Raw genomic sequence first — 8,766 nt, forward strand, 5'->3', positions numbered from 1 at the left:
CAGCCCACAAGGGTTCTGCAATTTAAAATAAATAAATAAATAAACAAAACTGTTCCCTGCTCTCAGAATTATTGTCTCACAGAATCATCTACCTTTGACCTTGAAAACTTATGCATGTTGTCTGACCCTCTTTTGCTGTCAGTTAGTTTAAATTTCATTTTATTATTTTCTTTTACCTGGGAATCAGCAAACCTCATGGGGCTTTCCTGGAATTTTCAGAGCCCTTTCTGGGTTTTCATAATATTGAAGGCAAACATTACATGTTTTCTTATAATTTCCTAGGAAAAAGGCAGAATGAATACAAAATATCTTGCCAAAGTCTTAAAAAGAAAAAGGATCGTATAATATTTATTAATACCTAACTTCAGTTTATACTTAAATAAATGTTTATATTGACAGATAAAACACTGACCCATTTGAATTAGAGCAATTTTATGAACATGGATAGTGAAATACGAAGGTCTGAAAATGAATGCTTTTGTGTTCGTGGGAGATCCAATAGTAATATATGTCAGGGAGAGAGAGAGAAAGAGAGAGAGCACATCTATGATGGGACTTTGTCAGGCCCAAGAGATGAAGGTGTTATATTAGGCAAGGAGAAAGGGAAATCGGGAACATTTTAGGTTGTGTTCAGGTGTATATGACTTTCTGGTATCAAGCCAAGGCTTGTTATCTACAAAACTCCACAAAACCTCTGAAGCCCCTGCCTTAATCTTGGAACTTTTTCTGATTCACAGTTTAAGTCTAAAAGATTTGAAGCTCTCAGTCCAACTGCACTGGCAGAGCTTAGGGGTAACCAGAAAAAGCATTAATCAAAATTTAATCATGGATATACTCATTAGGCATTTGCCTACAGGACACCATACAAAATGCAGATCACAGCCCATCTCAAACACATAAGATCTTTGAAAAATACTACTCCACTTCAAGGAAAACATCAAAGTCAGGACACAAAGAATGGAGCATTACTGCTTTCCTCCATTTTTATCTAGACTTGGGGAAAACCTCTTTATGAGGGGTTATTCTACAGTCAACTTAGGTTATTTACCCCTTTTTCTTACTTGCTTTTTCCTCCTGTTGAAACATTTATAAAAGTAAAACAACAAAAATTAGAAGAGTTGGAATTAATTAGAAGAATGAGAATTAGAAATCGCACACAGAAAAAAGGCCAGTGTGATTTTCTGGTTAGCTCAGTATTAGAAGTAAAGTTTTCTGAGGGAGGGATGAGGGCAAAGCCAAATTCTTACCTAAATTTGTCTCCCATTCATACTCCTGGAAATTGTCTGAAGATACTTAGATATAGCATATCTATTTTTTGGCACAGCTTTTACAAGGTACAGTTTGCTTTTTAAAAAAAAAAAAAATTTTACATGTTCCCCAGGTAATGATCTTATATATAGATGACATTGCCCTTTTCTTTGTATTTGAATATTGAGTATTTTGCTAAAGACAACCTTAAAGAACCATTCTGCAAAGGTACTCTTTCTAGCCCATTGCTTTGATGAAGTCACCCTTCGCAGAATTCTGTGCTCAGCTTCTACTTCAGATCTATCTGTGGCACAACTGTTACACTTTAGACAATCAATTCCAGGTTTATTCCTTACCTGTGTCTCATACCTAGCAAAAAGTCCTTGTAAAAATCCCTGTGGTTGATATTTCTACTCTATTCAGTATAAATATTTTCCAACCCTTCTTGTCTCTAGTGTCTGAACACAGGTGAATCATGAACTAATAAATATATGTAAAATTTGTCACTTTACTCTGTATATTTTCTATTGACTAATATATATGTGTAATGAGGATAGCTGTATATCTTTTTAGACCCAGTTGTTGAAAAAACTGAAGAGAAGGAGAGAAAGCCTTTGAACTTGCTGGATAGATGGAAAGACAGCATGGAGAAAGGAGTCCATTTTTTTCTGCAGCAATTAAATACTCAGAAAATTATATATTTACACACAAGTCGCTACAAGTGTGCCTCACCAAAAATAATTTTTGTTCTGTAGGGTAGGTAATTTTGTGCATCCGAAGAACAGAAGGCTTATTCACATTTTGATTCTAACACAGCATTTTAAATTGTCAATTTTCATCAGATTAGTACATAATTGGACCCTTTCACTCTTTTTATTCTTTTTTCCTTTCCTTTTTTTTTTTTTTAATAGTTTTACATTGGACATCACAAAACAAACAAAAACACAAATAAAAAGAAAGCCTTAGAAAAGTGTCTGTGATATTATTTTTCTTTAATATCCCCAACAGGAAATAATAACTTCAACACAGTGTAAGGCAGATAGTTGTTACCAAATAAGTGCACATAAAAAGATTTTTAGTATCCCACTAGGCACCTGTCTAATATAATACCAGAGAACACTTCTTTTCTGATTCCATTTAAATATTGAGACAAAGAAGTTATAGCATTCAGTTTAAACCTCAGGACTAGATCCAGGCAGACAGGACAGCAAATAAGACTTCTGAAAGCCTAGAAAGTAGCACAACTAATAGTGCCCCAAAGGAAGCGAAAATTCTCACCAGTTCATATAGAGAGAAAAAAAAAAGAGAGTACTGAAAAAAGACTTCTGATGCCTTAGCAGAAGAAAGGATCTAAAGGTATTGCTCTTAACTTTTGACCTGGCACTATAGTCCTTTGAGACCTCTGCCTTCTGGGTGAAAGGGAAAGAGAAAGAAGAGATGGGTCTTAGTTTCACCTGGACGAATAAGAATACTATATTTTTCCACTCTGCGACCTTGGCTATGTGATTTACCTTGTTGGGGAAAATAAGCAGCAGCAATCTGGGCATATAAAGAAGATGTTGAAATTTAGGCAATACTGAAATTGGTTGGGATTTTTATATATTTAGACTTAAAAATAATGCAGATATCTAGCTACTAAGAATTTTTTAAACCAGCATGATTCTCAAATCACACTCCTAAGAAGGCAAAAGTCTTCAAACAGCCCCTGAAGCACTTCCTCTTGGACCTATAAATAGTTTTATAAGTCTGTTTCACTGAACATTATTTCAGAAACTGCAAATCAGCTTTCATCTGGGTATTTGTTTATATGTAATCTGGGTATTCCTTTTTAAGTAATTGTGTAAAACAAGGACAACATTTATCTACATATCTAATCTTGCTTACATAATGCAGTACCATCCATTAATGTGAGTTTATCTTATTCTGTTCAAACCAAAGAGACATTAAAAATACCTGGTTGGAATTTTGATTCTGTTGTAGCTGGTTTATTTCAGTGGATTGCAAACAGTCAATCAGTTTCCATGTGCTTGTGCAAAACCTTGGCAACAGTTGAGTCTTGTGTCCTATATTTCTTTAATTTCCTTAAATAAATATTTTTCTTTTTCTGAAATTCAAATTATGTCTTAATAAAAAAACAAAATCAATATTTTTATCTTACATTTATGAAATTTACCTTTAATTCACTAAGCTGTTAGGTCAAGTCATAATATATATTGGTCTTTTAGGTACCAGTAAGAGGTTTTCAATATCTCTATAAGTAAGAAAGAAAAGTAGGAAGAAGACATGACCTGTTGACTAATGTCACCCTAGAACAAAGTTCAATATGAGATTTATGCTTGAGAGCTGTTAGTCATGCTGTTGATTCAAGATATGGCCTACTCAAACTGTTTATGATGACATAATAAAATGTGGAAGATTTTTGTTGTGCAGTCTCTTAAAATAACTCTTTTCAATGGCTAAAACTTGGATATGCATCAATTCCATCTGAGATCATGGTCACAGAATCACAGAATACTTAAAATTAGAAAGGAGCACTGGAGGTAAATCTAGTCCAACCTCCCTGCTCAAGCATAGTTCCCTAAAGCACATCAGCAAGGATTGTGTTTTGAATATCTCCAGGGAAGGTGATATTGTCAGCGTCTCTGGGGAACCAGTGCAAGTGGTCCATCATCCTCACAGGAAAGTTCTTTTTTATATTCAGGTGGAATTTCCTGGTTCTCTTTGTTCATGGGAGGGCTGGTTTTGGCTGGGGTAGAGTGAATTTTCTTCAGAGTGGCTAGTGTGGGGCTATGTTTTGGATTTGTGCTGAACACAGGGTTGCTAATGTAAAGATTATTTTGTTATTGCTGAGCAGTGCTTACATAGAGCCAAGGTCTTTTCTGCTTTTTATACTGCCACGCTGGCAAGGAAGTTGGGGGTGCATGGGAGGCTGGGAGGAGACACAGCTGGGACAGGTGACCCAAACTGATCAAAGGGATTTTTTACCAAAGCGTCATATTCCAGACCGTATGACATCATGCTCAGTATATAAAGCGGGGGGGAAGAAAGAGGAGGGGGGGATGTTTGGAGTAATGGTATTTGTCCTCCCAAGTAAGTATTACGTGTGATGAAGCCCTGCTCTCCTGGAGGTGGGTGAACACTTGCCCTCCCATTCCTTGTTTTGCTTTGTTTGTGTGCGCAGCATTTGGCTTCCCTATTAAACTGTCTTTATCTTCATCCATGAGTTTTTTAGCTTTTACCCTTTTGATGCTCTGTCCGATCCTGCTGGTAGGGGAGTGAGTGAGGTGCTACATGGAGCTTGGTTACTGACTGAGGTTAAACCACAGCAGTGGTGTTCATTGAACCCAGGAGAAAAGTTTCTTATAATATTGCAAGCTTAGATACTTTATGTCAGAGACCAGATTCGTATCTCACCGGGTAGTTTGAGTGATGGGTCAAATAAACTCATGTCTGGGGGTGGGGGGGAGAAGGGCTAGGCCTAGGCCTGCAGTAAATATGGCCCAGAGCACATGGCAGGGAAAGTTGTGTAGCTAGGCTGTCAATAAGGTCTGCCTGGTGGCCCACCCATACTGTGCCCCCTAATTGTCTGTGGTACCCCTCACTTTGGCAAGTGGGACCATGAGTGGTCAGTAAACCAAAAGTCCGGGCTAGAGGGAGTGGCCACAACAGCCAAAGTCTATAAACAGACACGCAGGAGGTTTCCATGTTGCCTTGGCCTGTAGTTCTCCTTGCCAGTCAACTTGTGACCTTTTAAATGGTAACTATGTGTTTCTGTCCTCTCTTTCTCTCTTTATTATTTCTTCTCTTAATCTCTCTTTCTTTCCTCTTCTGGGCAACTTAAACACTTATTTTCTGAATTTCACTTAAGTTTGGGTTGGTGTTTGCCTAGTAACTTGCTATTAAGTCCAATGCTTCTGTGAATTGAGTTCTTTGGACTGGGTGTTGTAGTGAAATGCTTTTCCTTGGTTTGCATGTTGTTTCTGTAAAACTCTTTTTGCCAAAACACCTATTTTCTCACCAATTGAAGTCTCCTAGAGAAAAGCGTGTAGCCTTTTCTCTGTATGTGAACTCAAGGTATCAAAGAATCAAAGACTTTGCGAGAGTTTGTGTAGGCAAAATCTCTTGAAGTCCAAAATTAAAGTGTAACACCTGGTAAAAGCGTGGAGCTTCTGAACCAGGGTGTAACATTTAAGCACAATTATCTGGCACTGAAGCAATTTGAAACCACGTCTTCAATTTAGTGTATGAGTATAAATGAAATAACTTCCAATTTTAATCTTCATTTTGGACGTGCTTGAAAAGGTCAGATGGTGTATGAAATGAGTGAAATTCTGGTCTGACAATAAGACTACATCTATACTACCTCAGCACAGTATAGATCATAGCTAGTGGCTAGATACTCTAACATTTAAATAATGTAACTGCAAACAAACTGATTAGTGGGAATACTGTTTGACCCGAGCTACCTTCCAGGTTTTACCTGGGCACTGTCTGAGATGGACTGAGCTTGCAGAGGACAGTGCTGTGCTAAGGACTAACATGAAGAGCAACTGCAATACTAGTGCCTGGGCCCATGCTCTGGCCCTGGTGATTCTACTGGAAAACAGCATCGCATAAGAGTCGTGAGAGTGTTCAAAGAAAGAAAAGGAAAATATACAAGTTTTTGAAAGTGCAGCTGAACAACTTTGTGTTTAGCAATGCCTGTGCTAAACTGAACCTCTTCATCTGACCTTTATTTATATCTTGGAGATTTTTCGCTTGTGTTTTAATCAAAAAGATAATTTATCCAGGAGGCAAGATGACATTTCAGTTTCTGTAGAAAATAACAGATAACTAGAAAAAGAGAGAAAACATCATCTGGTTTTGCTGTATTTTTTTAAGCAGGATGTTTTGGAAACCTTATCTTAGTAAAATAAATAACCTTCTCCTTCAGCTGTGAACAATAGCAACAAAAACCTCTGACTACAGTCTTAAAATCTGCAGAATAGAAAACTCCTTTATAGTCATAGAAAAATATTGTAAAGCTTTAGAAGATACAATGATTGAAGCCCCAGTCCTTGGTGAATTATGATAAAAAAGGGAGTGTCCCAGTGGCTGGCTTTAATTGTTCTTCATGAGCTTGAAAATGCCATGTAAATGTGAAAGATCCAGTTACTGGATTAGCTATGTGTGCTTGATAAAAGACGCATCAATCATTACTAGTTATGAGTTGTTTCCATAAGAGGACTTAAAAGGGAAATGCAGCTTGGTTTTTGTGCTGCAGATAGCACCCAATAAAGACTGCTACTGTTGAGCTGGCTGCAGAACTGTCAGCCCTACCTTTTGCTCTATCTGAAAGTCTGTTTGCTTTGTACCAGATAAGGATGGAAGTACTTGTTGATAACAGGCAGGAAGGAATAATGGGATACAAATTTTGCTTATGATATTTGGTTTCTATTCCATCTTTCTCCTTTTGCTTTTAAACTCAGTTTTTCTTCAGGTGCCCTTACCAGTTTCACATGCTCACTCTCCTCAAGTCTTGTTTCCCTGTGCAAAATGGATAACAAGTAATACTGTAAGAAATGCTTCACTAATTCACTTGAAGGTCAAAAAGGTAGAGGCAATACTGTCACTGAGCTCTAGTACTGAAGAACAGTATCTTAGCCATCAGCTTTGAAGATATTCAGAGGCAGTCATCCTTTCATTTGTCACATTGCATGCAGTGTAAGGAGTGAGTGAAAATTAAAACTAAATTAATTGCTAAAAGATTAGTTTTTCACTTTGATTACAAGTTGAGCTCCAACAAAATCTCCAATTAAAACTTCAAAGAATGTTTTATGGCTTCTCTAAAGACAAGAAGTACTGAATATGTCCCACGTCTTCTTATCTCATAAAACTATTCAGGAATGACTATTCCTGAAGTTCTTCTTTTTCATGATGTAGACTCAAAACACCTCAGAGGGACAGTAGTTTTAACTTGGGTGTATGACATCCTGAGTAAGTTCCTGAACTGCTAGATAAAATCTCTTTCTAAGATTTTCTCACTAGTGGTTTGTGGGGTTTTTTGTTGGTTGGTTGGTTGGAGTTTTTTTAAATTTTATTTTTTTAAATGAGGCACCCCTTGAGGCAATAATAAAATTTCCCCTCTTTTTCCCAGGAACTTTTTTGTGAATTCAACCTGAAATATCTAATAGGTACCTACTATATATTTAAATATAATTTACTTTTTTTGTTGCTGGTGGTGGTTTGGTTGATTGGGGTTTTTTTGTTTGTTTGTTTTCGCAGAAGAAACATGCTTGAGTCAATTTAGAACATTTATACCTAAATGACATTCATGTACAGAGAGTTGTTCACATATGTAGCAGCATTATAAATGCTGCATGTTTCATTGGAACTCCATGAATCACTGACAGTTCGCTTTTAAAGGTACATGGTCTGGGCGAACATAACAGGTTTTTTCATCCATTTGGACAGCTATGGAACAGACAGCAAGATGTTATCTTTCAAAACTCAATTCTCCCTTTATTTACAACAGCGTGATTCAGATTAAGTCTACTTGCTTTTATGAAATTAAATAAAAATTAAATACTACTGTTATGAGTAAGACTGAAGTTAAAATCACAGTGCATTTGACAACATTTACTACATCGTTGAAGGAAAGGAACAATTATATGCTAAAACTGGTTTCTAATTTTTATTTTTTAAAATCACAGACTTTTACTGCATTTAGGTTCTGCTTCACTACAGAAAGGAAGGAAGCAAGCGAATAAGGAAGACCCAAACACCTAAAACCAGGAATAAAAAAACCTTTATGCTCATCCTATTGACACTTAGAGCTCCACTAACTTTAATACATTATTCTGATGTATACCAGAACAAGAGAAGAACCACATTAAGCGTACCTCCAACTGTAAGTAATATTTACATGTGTGTGCACATATGTTATACCTGTATGTAAGAATGAACACAGAATCCCCAAACTATTTCTGTGCAATATTAATGTAATAATGAGAGGCTTCTGGTCTGATTCTTTATCTACAGGTAGACAAATATCCACAAATATAATTGTGGAAATCCTCATATCCATAAACATTTTCTTTTCCAGGCACTCCCTTCCCTCTGTGCACACTTGTATGCTACTGGCTCCTTTGCCCTAGAAGTGGTTCTCCAGTCTTCTCTTTGTCACAGCACAAAGACAATCCCAAGGCGGTCCTGAAGTTCATTTGCTGAGGTTATACAGGGCACTGAGTACCCTGATATCAACGTACTGAATATAAGGTGCTGTTGGAACTCCATCTTTGAGTTTAAAATTTTCTCATAAAATTTCTCATCCATTACCATTCTTTCAATGTGTGTAAAACTTTCATTATGAGTTTTTATTCGTGAAATAGGTTATTGATTCTTTTAGAGAAAGCTTTTACCATTTTTAAAAATCTTGCTCTGATTATAAGTTTTATTCAGTTTTGTAGTGTTGAAAATTTATCAGTGTCTGATTTCACATCATTGGGTGTCAGTATACACCCAAATACAATTCTTTTA

General features: G+C 36.6%; 1 long non-coding RNA gene across 1 annotated transcript; it reads left to right on the forward strand.

The window, feature by feature from the left end:
- Window positions 1-4,718: 4,718 nt before the first annotated feature.
- LOC116782764 lies at window positions 4,719-8,550 on the forward strand. Its single transcript, XR_004355345.1, has 4 exons — window positions 4,719-5,005; window positions 7,513-7,653; window positions 7,958-8,137; window positions 8,333-8,550. It is a non-coding gene; the product is annotated as an uncharacterized LOC116782764 (long non-coding RNA).
- Window positions 8,551-8,766: the final 216 nt, after the last annotated feature.

The sequence above is a fragment of the Chiroxiphia lanceolata genome, chromosome 2 (assembly GCF_009829145.1).
Source record: "Chiroxiphia lanceolata isolate bChiLan1 chromosome 2, bChiLan1.pri, whole genome shotgun sequence".
NCBI lineage: Eukaryota > Metazoa > Chordata > Aves > Passeriformes > Pipridae > Chiroxiphia > Chiroxiphia lanceolata.